The sequence below is a fragment of the Podarcis vaucheri genome, assembly GCF_965113315.1.
Source record: "Podarcis vaucheri genome assembly, chromosome: Z".
In the NCBI taxonomy this organism is placed as follows: Eukaryota; Metazoa; Chordata; class Lepidosauria; order Squamata; family Lacertidae; genus Podarcis; species Podarcis vaucheri.
This window is the reverse complement of record NC_138758.1, coordinates 44274890-44286409: the sequence shown is the minus strand read 5'-3', so window position 1 is coordinate 44286409 and position 11520 is coordinate 44274890. Positions and strand designations below refer to the sequence as shown.

Below are 11520 nucleotides of genomic sequence, written 5' to 3'. Positions count from 1 at the left end.
CCTTAAAAACAAATGAACTTACAGAAAACTAACTTAAAAAAGTACACATAACAATTTAAAAATGATTTGAAACATCCCTCACCCCATTAAAATATTAAAATGGGGAGGATTTTATAAAGGAAGGAAGGAGAGAAGGTAGGACCACGAGAATCTCTGCTCATTGTCTGTCTCTGTTGACAGGACTGCCTCCTTCTGGTCACATTGGGAACTGACACTCGCCCAGCAATTCAAGCTGAAACATCTGGCAGAAACACCTTGAAGGCAGCCCTCAAGGACCCCCTGGGATGGGGCTTTGCCCATGATCTTGTTCGAGCACTCCACAAGGGTGTTGTGAATGTCCTTGGCACAATACAAGGTAGCTCATTCAATAGAGCATGAAACTCTTATCCGCAGGGTCATGGGTTTGAGCCCCACATAGGGTAAAAAGATTCCTGCATTGCAGGGGGTCGGACAGGATGGCCCTCATGGTTCTTTCCAACTCTACAATTCTATGATTCTAAGAGGTCTGGGACTTGATCAAGCTGAGACATTGAGTGTAGGGCAGGCTCTCTACCTAGACCGTGCCCAGCTTGGTAGCTGTCAGCACGGGGGTCAGTGAGTGCCTGCCACTGTCAAAACTCTGGGAGAGGCACCTGTAGACCAAGTGTAGCCCCAACTCCAACAGGTTGCGCAAGGCATAAAATTCCTTGAATAAAAATCGCAGCTGACTCTATTCACCTAAGCATCTGCTTTTGAGATGCCTTAGCTATCAACAAAGCATATACTTTTCATGAGCACTGGAAAACTAGTTCACATTTGTGTGTGTACACATGCACACACTGGATATATGGTGCTGCCTTAAGAGGACTGTGCTAGAGAGTCCTGGCAGCCTTAGTGATCTAATGGGGTGTGTGGGGTGTGTGTGGGTAGGTGGGTGTTAACAAAAATATAATGAAATGTGCAATATTCCTTGGGGAAATGCTCTCCCCTCTGAATCATTTGATGCCTTGAGCTGAGTTTCCTCCACACACACACACACACACACACACACAGTCCCTTAGTGGGGAGGAAAGGGGGTGCGGTTATGCCTTCCTCTCATCATAAATTACATGCAAATGCCTTTTGTGCCTCCGTGCCTATATATGTGAGTGCCTGTGTCTTTCACACAAGCAAGCGCAGGGTCCAGAGAGGACCTGTGCCTTTAATTTGCCAACTGCAAAACTACAGAGTCTGTGCCTTGAAGGCATCCCATTACAGTGGAATGAGCTAAGGATCTACTCAGCTATATAAACCAGCAGAAACTGCTTACTCCAACCAGAGTTTGCCTTACTGTCAAACATTCTCCCTCCCTCTCTTTCCCCCTCTCTCTGTCTTTCTCTCTCTGACTTGTCCCGTCTATACCATAGATGGGACAAGTTTTCTGATTTTTTCCCCTCAAGACAGAAGCGGATAAGAGTAAAGCATCCTATTTATCCCCTGGAGACTTGACACAGCACAAGGAACTAACACATATCAAAGGCAAGCAGGTAAGTCTTCTCTCCAACATTGAGCATGACATTTTTCAGGGGATGGAAAAGTGAATGTGTTAGAATAGGTTCCATTTTTTTATAGTTCTTTTTTTTCTGAGTTGCTGGAGTTTGGACCTGGAGATGCTTTTGGGATTACTAGGTGATAAAGATATAGATGATATAGATACAGATATAGATATGCAGAAATTTAAAAGTTTGTTTATTTTGTGTAATGCCAGATGGGATCAGATCTGTGTTTCTATGGTGTTTTCAGTGGATGCATAAATTAGCCAATGAATGAATGAGAGATGAAGGCATTCTAATGGAGGGTGTGCATGCACGCACACAGGCACACACATCCCAATTAAAGTAGCAAAGCAAACACACAATGAAAATGGATGGGGAGATGGGGGCGGTTTCATGTTTCTGAGACTTCAAGGGGTGATGGAGATTAACTGATAGCATTGGGAATGTAACCTTTTAAAGATGCAAATGAACCTTGTTCATTGTAAAGAAAGAAAGAAAGAAGCCCGTTTTGTGTTTGGCGGTGGATTCCAATTTCTTCCTGAAATGTGTGCGCCTGGCTTCCAGACCAAAAAATTTAAAGGCAAAGTTCAGCATGTATCTTTCTTTCATTTGGCTATTGAAAACAGAGGGTGATCTGTGCCAGAGGATGGAAAATGCTTCTCTTCTCCCACCTCTCCACAGCTCTTGAAGCAAGCTGCTTTTTTTCCACACTGAGCAGCCTATCACTCTGATAGTTTTATTCATCTCTACACTTTTCTGTGCACCAGCTGGCTGAATAGTGCATTTGTGCAAGCATGGGATCTCATGAGTTGAATGAGAAGAAAAACGGGTCTGTAACCCTTGGCTTGGCTAAGTAGCTGGATCTAGCTTCTCAACTTGCCAGCTACATGCAGTTGTATAATATCTTTCAGGACAGGCTGTAGGTTTTTATTAATGGAACATTTTCTTGCCCGCTTTCCCAAGTACTTCAGAAGTCTTGTGTGATGTAGTATGGATCTGAGGCTGGCTGGTCCTATTTCATTCAGAAGCCATACCCACTGGGTTGGATCCAACAATTCTACTTGGAGTAGACCCATTGAAACTATTGAACCTAAGTTAAGCATGTCGATGATTTTCAATGGGGATCTGTTCTCCATATGGTTAATATTGTGTTCAAGAGGGTTTACTCTCACCTAAGTGTGCTTAGGTTTACAGTTTTAATTCAGAACTATCACACAGATAAAAAGCATCAATGCTGTGAAATCCACATTGAAGATTGCACTGAATTCTGCCTAAAGTGAAAGTTGGAATCTTAAAGGAAACTATCACGGGGTTTTTGATAAGCAGCTTTTTCACAGAGGAGAGGTTGTTTTTGACTATTAAAATCTAAGCCATTTTAAGTTGTATTCCTAACTAAACACCCCATCAGACATAACAGAAAATGTGTCTGAGGAAATGCCTGAAGGATCATGTTGCATCTACCACTCAGTCCCATGGGAGAGAGAGCAGTAGCCTGACCTTATGTTTGCTCCAAACTAACTCCCGGTTTGCTTAATAGAATTACTCACAATGAAGTAAGATTAGATTCACAACACTGCAGTCTTATACACCATGGATGGGGAACTGGTTTCAGACTAAAATAATAATAAAATAAAATAAAGCTCCCCCATTCAGATAAGTGGGGCTACACTACACCACCTGCCTGCCTGTGCAGGAGAATCCCCGCAACACTGGGAGGTCATTCAGCAAGGGGGCCAGGGACACAGCAGTGAGGCCAGGCTGAGCTCTAGGACCCAGAGACACCCCCCCCCAGCAGCAGGCAGGCTGGGATGGGGATCCCTGCATGAAGGTGCCTGGTTTGCGCCCCTTCAAAATCATGTGCTCAAGGCTATGGAACCCCTGATCCCTCCACACTACACCCCTGCTTTGTACGGTAGACTAGTTTCACTCACACTTCCCTCTCTGTTTTCCACCCAGGCAACAAAAAGGCACCATCCAAGTTTAAGAACATATCCCAGCTGGGGAGTCAGAGTCTGGGGGGGGGGTGATGCTCAAAGAGGGTATGATGTAAGGCTGGGAAGGGGATGTGGATGAGTAAAAGAAGTGTCACTGAGGACAGTGGCAATGGTGGCCTCCAACTAGCGAGGTCTAGAGGACTGCATTTGGGATAAGTCCCATTGAACTCACTTCTGAGTAAATGAAAAGAGGATGCGCCAAGAACATGCATCAGAATAGGCTGTGGACTGTGCACGAGAAAGCACATGGGACACACCAGCCAGATTGCACCACATTCAGCTTACAGCCCTCCTTGTAACCGCACCCATTATCAGCATCCCCTTATGAGGAAGTCTGAATACAACCCAGCCAGTAGCACATTTAGGCTTCAACTTGACACACAGTTACCCGGGAACAAGTGCTATTGAACTTAGTGTGGCTTACTCCTGACTGACTAGACTTGTCTGGGACTGCCAAGAAACTGCCTGGACAGAGGGGTGTGTGCACTTGCAACTCCCCCCCCCCGCCCCCGCTGCCTGCCAGCTCCTATTTCACTACTGTGTCTTATTTCATCCCCTTGCAAGTGCACACAAAGCAGTATGTAGTGCTCCCAGTGCTCCCAATGGCTATTGTTTTAAAGCAACTGGTAATTTATTTATGGCACAGTCTTGGATCAGTTTAATGCGCTGAAAGTATAACTGGTTCCACTTTTGCTGGGGAGAAAATGCAACCCACTAAAACAAGTAGTTCTAAATAATCTGAAGAGATAAGCATTGGCAGGATGGGAACGTAACCTTAGCAGAGAAACAATTTCCACACCTGGCTACCAGAGGTGGAAGACAGATTTACAATGAGACCTCTCCTTCTTATTGGGATTATACTCTCACACAATCAATGTTTAGCAGGGGGAATTACAAAACTCTTCAGGTTTAGAGTTCAGGTTGTGTTGGAAAGTAATGCCCTGAATACTGTAGATTAGTTTATATATTCAGTAGTACAGTTGGGACACGGGTGGTGCTGTGGGTTAAACCACAGAGCCTAGGACTTGCCGATCAGAAGGTTGGCAGTTCAAATCCCTGTGATGGGGTGAGCTCCCGTTCTTCAGTCCCTGCTCCTGCCAACCTAGCAGTCCGAAAGCACATCAAAGTGCAGGTAGATTAATAGGTACCGCTCTGGCAGGAAGGTAAATGGCGTTTCCGTGCGCTGCTCTGGTTTGCCAGAAGTGGCTTAGTCATGTTGGCCACATGACCCAGAAACTGTATGCCGGCTCCCTCGGCCAGTAAAGCGAGATGAGTGCCGCAACCCCAGAGTCGGTCACGACTGGACCTAATGGTCAGGGGTCCCTGTACCTTTATTACAGTTGGTCAAGGGGCCAGGACCATTATTTGTGCAGCAACATCCAAATGTGTAATCAGCCTACCTATTGTCTAGGTAGGTTGCTCTGAGAAATGAGGTGGGTCAGGTAAGGAGGTGATGAGCCTATCTTTAGATCAGGGTTTCCCAAACTTGGGTCTCCAGCTGGTTTTGGACTATAGCTCCCATCACCCCGAGTTACCAGGACCAGTGGTCAGGGTTGATGGGAATCATAGTCCAACAACAGCCAGAGACCTAAGTTTGGAAAACCTTGCATTAGATGCATGATTGGGTCAGAGATTGCCTTTATGGTCCTTCCAGCTATGCAATTTGGTATGTCAATTGATATGTTAGAAGATGCAAATTGAACAGCCCTCCTAGCTGGGACTGTTCTGCTTTAAAATGCCAGTGTATTAGTCTGCATGTTGAGAGTGGTTCCTTCATGTAGAAAGCTAGCACATCAAGAGAGGAGTTTGCATGTTGGTTCTTCTTTGCGTGCTAATTTGCTGTGTGTCAGGAGATTCTGAAGGGAGCAGAGGGAATAAGAACTTGAGAGGGAATAAAGTAGCTCTGATCAATTCCACCATTTTTCAGACTTTAAGCTTTTGGCATGAATGGAATCTTCTGGTGCATACAGAACCCACAAACTGGTTTAGTATATATCAGATTCAAAAACAGGATGTGAGCCCTAAAGATTTTGCTGAATGAAAAGGCTAGTGAGAACCTCATAAGCCTACAAGGCTAGAAACACACAATTTGCTTGTTGGAATATAAGTCCTCTCTGCTTTCTAAAGCTTAAAAGGGATTTGCTTTAGGTTTCTGAAAAACTGTAAAACTATATTTCTTATACTGATTTATTTATTAATTTTATATCCTATATCTTCCTCCAAAAGAGATCATATATTGGGGTGGGGGAACCTTTTCTGCCCAAGGGCCACATGCTTTCTGGGTAATTTTCTGGGGGTCATATACCAGTGGTGGATGGGGCCAGAAGGAAAAGTAGGCAGAGCAACAAATGTGAATTTTACCATTACACAGTAGACTGGTTTCCTTACCCTCACACATCCCTCTCTGCCCTCCACCCAGGCATGTAAGAGTCATGATCAGAGTTCATTTCCAGCAAAGAAAACAAAAAGGGGATGTGAAGTGAAGTCAGTGAGGGGTGTGACCTGGGAAAAGCAGGTGTGGCTGTGAAGGGTTGTGTAGTCTAGAAAGAATCTCCAGGTGGCCTGTGGTTCCTCAACGCAATTGGAAATTTTGTCTTGCAATCTCATAATTGAGGGTCAAGGAGGTGGAAAGATGTGAGATGAGATAAAAGAAATAAGCAGAGTGGGGTACTGTAAGGCTCTAGTGGGGATTTGGCCACGAGCTTCCAGAGTCCAAGAGAAGTATTCTTAATGTCTGCTCCCTGACATTGGAACTCCCACCCTGGAGAAGCCAGACTGGCTCCTTCCTTGCTGTCCTTCCCCTGGCAGATGAAGACTTTTATGCTCCAACAGGCTTTTGGGGGCTGGCTGCTTTTAATTAAAGGGCTGGTGTTGTGCTGTTTTTATTGTAAATCCTGGTATGTTTAAACATATTTAATATAGTTTAAATTGTTGTTGTTGTTTAGTTGTTTAGCTGTGTCCGACTCTTCGTAACCCCATGGACCAGAGCACGACAAGAACTCCTGTTTTCCACTGCCTCCTGCAGTTTGGTCAAACTCATGCTGGTAGCTTCGAGAATACTGTCCAACCATCTCGTCCTCTGTCGTCCCCTTCTCCTTGTGCCCTCCATCTTTCCCAACATCAGGGTCTTTTCCAGGGAGTCTTCTCTTATCATGAGGTGGCCAGAGTATTGGAGCCTCAGCTTCAGGATCTGTCCTTCCAGGGAGCACTCAGGGCTGATTTCCTTCAGAATGGATAGGTTTGATTTTCTTGCAGTCCATGGGACTCTCAAGAGTCTCCTCCAGCACCATAATTCAAAAGCATCAATTCTTCGGCGATCAACCTTCTTTATAGTCCAGCTTTCACTTCCATACATCACTACTGGGAAAACAATAGCTTTTACTATATGGACTTTTGTTGGCAAGGTGATGTCTCTACTTTTTAAGATGCTGTCTAGGTTTGTCATTGCTTTTCTCCCAAGAAGCAGGCGTCTTTAATTTCGTGACTGCTGTCACCATCTGCAGTTTAAATAATATATAGTTTTAATTCTATCAATATTTAATTGTATTTTAATGATTGATTTTTCTTTTTTTAGCAGTTCTCGTTTTCATCTGTAAGCCTTGAATCCCTTCAGGGGAAAAGATGGGGTATATACATTGTAAGCTGATTAGTCCTTCTAGCCCAGGATGTCCCAATTAGTAGACAGCAAACAGCACCTGAATGAAACAGCATCTCTTCCCTACTGCAGTTTCCATCAACTGAGCCATGTTTCAAAAGCATCTGCTGAAGTTCAGAAAGCAACAGGAGGAAGTTGGGTGCAGGTAGCAACACAGCAGATGTGAACAGGTGCTTGACTAGGCAGAACCTGAGATAAGATAAGGGGTGATGGAAGCAGGTTGATTAGGGCGGTAGTTGTATCAGCTGTCCAAGTGCTAAGTCTCCTCATGCTGCTGCCTTGAATAGGGATGGGGAGCATGCTGCCCTTCAGATGCTGCTAGACTAATTTCCCGTGCAATGTACTACTTGCTTTTCTTTTTTAATTAGGTTTATATAGGAAAGTTGGAGGGACGGGAGCTGGAGCTATCCACTCCCTCCACCACTTGTCTCATTCACATATTACTAGAATTGCATAAAAGAGTAAATAAAACTGAGGTTTCATTGATAAAGAAGAAAATGTTTTTTTTATTTACACTTATTTCATATTTATAAGGATAGCTTTGAATTCTAAGTCAACATGGTGGAGCTACTCTCTCGTGGCTGTCTCCTGCAAGAGAGAAGGAAGGGGCGGAGCTTGCGAGTTTGGCAGGAAACCACATAGGGGAAAATACACTATCTCTTGCTCTTAATGCTGCCCTCTGCTGACTGTGAGCTTGCAAGGTTGCTAACACCTAACATTCTCAGGACATTTCTGACCTTAGGGATGCATGGTATCACTTTGGCTAAAGGTGTCCAAATGGACTTTGAACTGAGGATGGGAGGGAAATTCAGTGTGGTTCACATTCTAATGAAAACCTGCTTCATCTGCACTTCATGAAATAATGCACAAACTTAAATGTGTCTCCCCTGAATTTTGCAAAAATGTTCCTCAAGACTTCCTTCCCCAAAAGTGGATTGCTCTGGTAACATGGCATTTGGAGGCAAGATGTAGGCAACACCAGCAAATTCCCCTCAGGAACACACTGGTGAAGCAGCACCAAGCAAGATTGGACCCTCCTGTCTATTGCATGGCTGGTGGATGGGGAAGGAAGAAGCTCCTGCCCCTATGTTTAATTAGGGTTTAAAAATCCTATTAAACATTAGCCCCACACCCAAATTGATTTGAGGGTGGATCTTGGATTCCCCAGGTTGGCCTGAATTGGGTCAAGTGGGTGGGGGACTGTGCACAGTGTTAGTTTTGGAGCTAGAGTTTGACATGGACACGACTGCTAGACAAAAATCAACTTTGACTGCTAATTCAAAAACCAACAAATATCAGAAGGAAACCTGAGGATGAAACAAAAATGAACAAGTTAGTGACCCATTTGCTGGTGAAACACAAAGCTGTTAACAGGGAGCAATAATCTGCTTTGTATTCAAAGGATGCTCTCAGGTTTGGCCACAGCATTTTCTTCTCCTCAGACTCTCTTTGTCAGTGGCAAATGTTCTCCACATGTGGGAAAAATTAAGAACCAGGCACTTGTCCAGGAAATCCTGAAATATCCCCCTCCCCAAATGTGATGTAAATAAGCCGGAGAGTTGGGAGTTCCTTGGCCTGACAAGAGGCTGTCTGTCTGGCAAGCAGGATGTGTGGGGAGGGTGCGGGAATGGGAGGTGGGTTTCAGTACTGCTTTCTGAGGAGCTGAAAGGAGACTTGACATGTCTTCAGCCATAATGAGTAGGCAGAGCCTGCCATGTCCATCTAATTAAGGTTAAAATACACATTTCATTATGCAGAAACCTGATTGCCCTTTCTCTCATGAGAATGTTTCTTGTTTGATTAGAAAATGCTAGGGAGAGCTTTAAGGACTTGCAGCTGGGATTGGTGGCAGAGGGAGACCTCTGTGTGAATAGACTGGCCTGATTCACATCAGAAGCAGGGTTGTTGTTTTTTCAGTCCAAGAGCCACATTCCCTTCTACGCAACCTTCCAGGGGGCACATGCTAGTATTGGGCAGTGCTAGAAGCAAAAGGGGTGGAAGGACAAATGTGAACTAACTTACACATCCTTCTCTGTCGTGCAGGTGGCAAGAGCCACCACCAGAGTTCAAGGACACATTCTAGCTAGTCAAAAGGAGGAGGGTGCAAAGGAACGTCTGTGAGGAGTGTGGCCTGAGGTGAAGGGGTGTGACATGAGTGATAGGGGTTTCAAATTATAGTCTATAAGTGTGAACACATACGGAGTCCGACCATTGGTCCATTTCGTTCAAAATTGTCTACAATGACTGGTAGAGAATCTCTGATGTTTCAGGCAAGAGTGTCTCCCAGCCCTGCCAGGGGATGCCAAAAATTGAACCTAGAACATTTAGAATGCAAGGCAGATGTTCTACCATTGAGCCACATCTCCTCCTCCCATGAGAAATTTGCATCCTATGTGGAGATGGCAAGGAGAGAGGCTACTTGGTGTAGCCCTGATCTGTGTTCATGTGGTGGTGTTAACTGTGAGCAGAATCGCCAAGCAGGGCTGCTTAAGCACACATGTTGAGTCCAGATTAGCTGTTTAGTGTATATTTGGCAGGAATGGGTGCTCAGTGTATACAGAGTAGCAGATTCAGCTTTGCTGCTGTGGAATATGTGGAACAGCGCTGTGCCAATCTGTTTCCTTGGGAGGAATCGAAAGCAACGCTAACTGACCAGTTTGAAACTGGATAGCGTTAGTGACTTGGTGCAAACATGTGAGCTACGGAGAGGTGATTGAGGCCACTTTGCTCCTCCCCAATCATTCTGCCACTGTGCTGTGCTAAGCCACAGTTCTGTTTAGTATGTCATCCAGACCCAGGCTCTTGGTTTAGCTGTTTCCAGACTAACCACAAGCTTCAACTAAGGTTTGTTCTAGGGCAGAGGTAGGCAACCTAAGGCCCATGGGCCACAAGTGGCCCATGGGTTTCATTTAACTGGCCCACAAGCTGCCCCCAAACCGATTCGCCCACTCGGTGAGTCCCCACGCACTGCGCTAAACCGGACTTGCTTCTGTTGTGCCAGAAATCGTGTCTGCACAGGCACAGATGCCGGAAATTGCACGCGCACTCATACACAATCTGGCCCGTGGAGGGATCTCCACTGGAGTGAACTGGCTCAGGTGAGGTAAACATTGCCGACCCCTGTCCTAGGGTTTATGGTTAATGGTTTATCCAGGAGAGCTAAACCATGACTCAAGTTCAGGTGATATGTTAAGCCAAACAAGCATAGTAGCAGGATGACTAAGGAGGAGCAAAGTGCCCCCAATCACTCGCCCTCCCATGTTTTGTGCTAAGGAAATCAGGCTAGTATGAAATCCCTCAAGCTTGGACTCATCTACATTAGTCAAGAAACAGTGTTTTGAATACATTATAAACATCCGACCAGATGACGCCAGAAAGCAAAAAATAAAAATAAAATAAAAACAATTCTAAGCAATCTTCCATAGCATTCCCCCCTCTTGTTAAAACAATTTAATTTCTGACTTATTTATAGTGGGTTTTTCCCTGTGTGTAGATCCACCCAAGGTCCATTCTTCCAAAACAGAACACTGCTATCTTTTCCATATGGAGATTTGCTCACAGAAGGCTGCTTCTATTGATTTGTTCATCTGTTGCTCAGAGCTAAATGCATATTGTAGTTTTCTCCTTGTTAAATCAGTGGTGCACTTAGGGAACGAGTTCAGGGCAGAGGTCCAGTGCAGCACTCAGCTGATTGAGCAAGGACTGGCTTACCACATTTTGAATTAAGTGCAGAAATGCATAGCACCATCATAGAGCGGGTCCAAAGGAGATAATGTAAAGTTATTCTATCAATTGTTCTGTTACCTTTTTGCATACAGATGCCCTATTGTTGAGCTACATCCATCACTTAGGCAAAGGATAACTTTTTACACCATCATCCAAACACTCAAACAGGATGGGACCAACAGGTCAGAGCTGGAACAATTCTGTTCATTCCCTGTATATCTAGCGAGACTAGTGACTGGGAGTGGCAGTCAAGACCATATAACACCAGTCCCAAAACACCTACATTGGCTGCCAGTACATTTCCAAGCACAATTCAAAGTGTTGATGCTGGCCTTTAAAGCCTTAAATGGCCTTGGCCCAGTATACCTGATGGAGCATCTCCACCCCCATTGCTCAGCCCGGACACTGAGGTCCAGCACTGAGGGCCTTCTGGCGGATCCCTCACTGTGAGAAGTGAGGTTACAGGGAACCAGGTAGAGGGCCTTCTTGGTAGTGGCACCCACCTTGAGGAATGCCCTCCCATCAGATGTCAAGGAAATAAACAACTACCTGACTTTTAGAGAACATCTGAAAGCAGCCCTGTTTAGGGAAGTTTTAAATGTTTGATTCTATTTTTAAAATTCTGCTGGGA

General features: G+C 44.9%; 1 protein-coding gene across 6 annotated transcripts in view; it reads left to right on the top strand.

Moving 5' to 3' along the window:
- The first annotated feature begins 1092 nt into the window (after positions 1 to 1092).
- The window catches only part of TNC (tenascin C), an 83479-nt gene continuing 73051 nt past the window's right edge, over positions 1093 to 11520 (top strand). Inside the window, exon 1 of one of the 6 annotated variants that reach the window (XM_082208758.1) lies at positions 1093 to 1505. The gene's annotated coding sequence lies outside the window, so the exon portion shown is untranslated. The remainder of the gene's footprint in view (positions 1506 to 11520) is intronic. The other 5 variants (XM_082208757.1, XM_082208759.1, XM_082208760.1 and 2 more) reach the window with 5 other exon arrangements.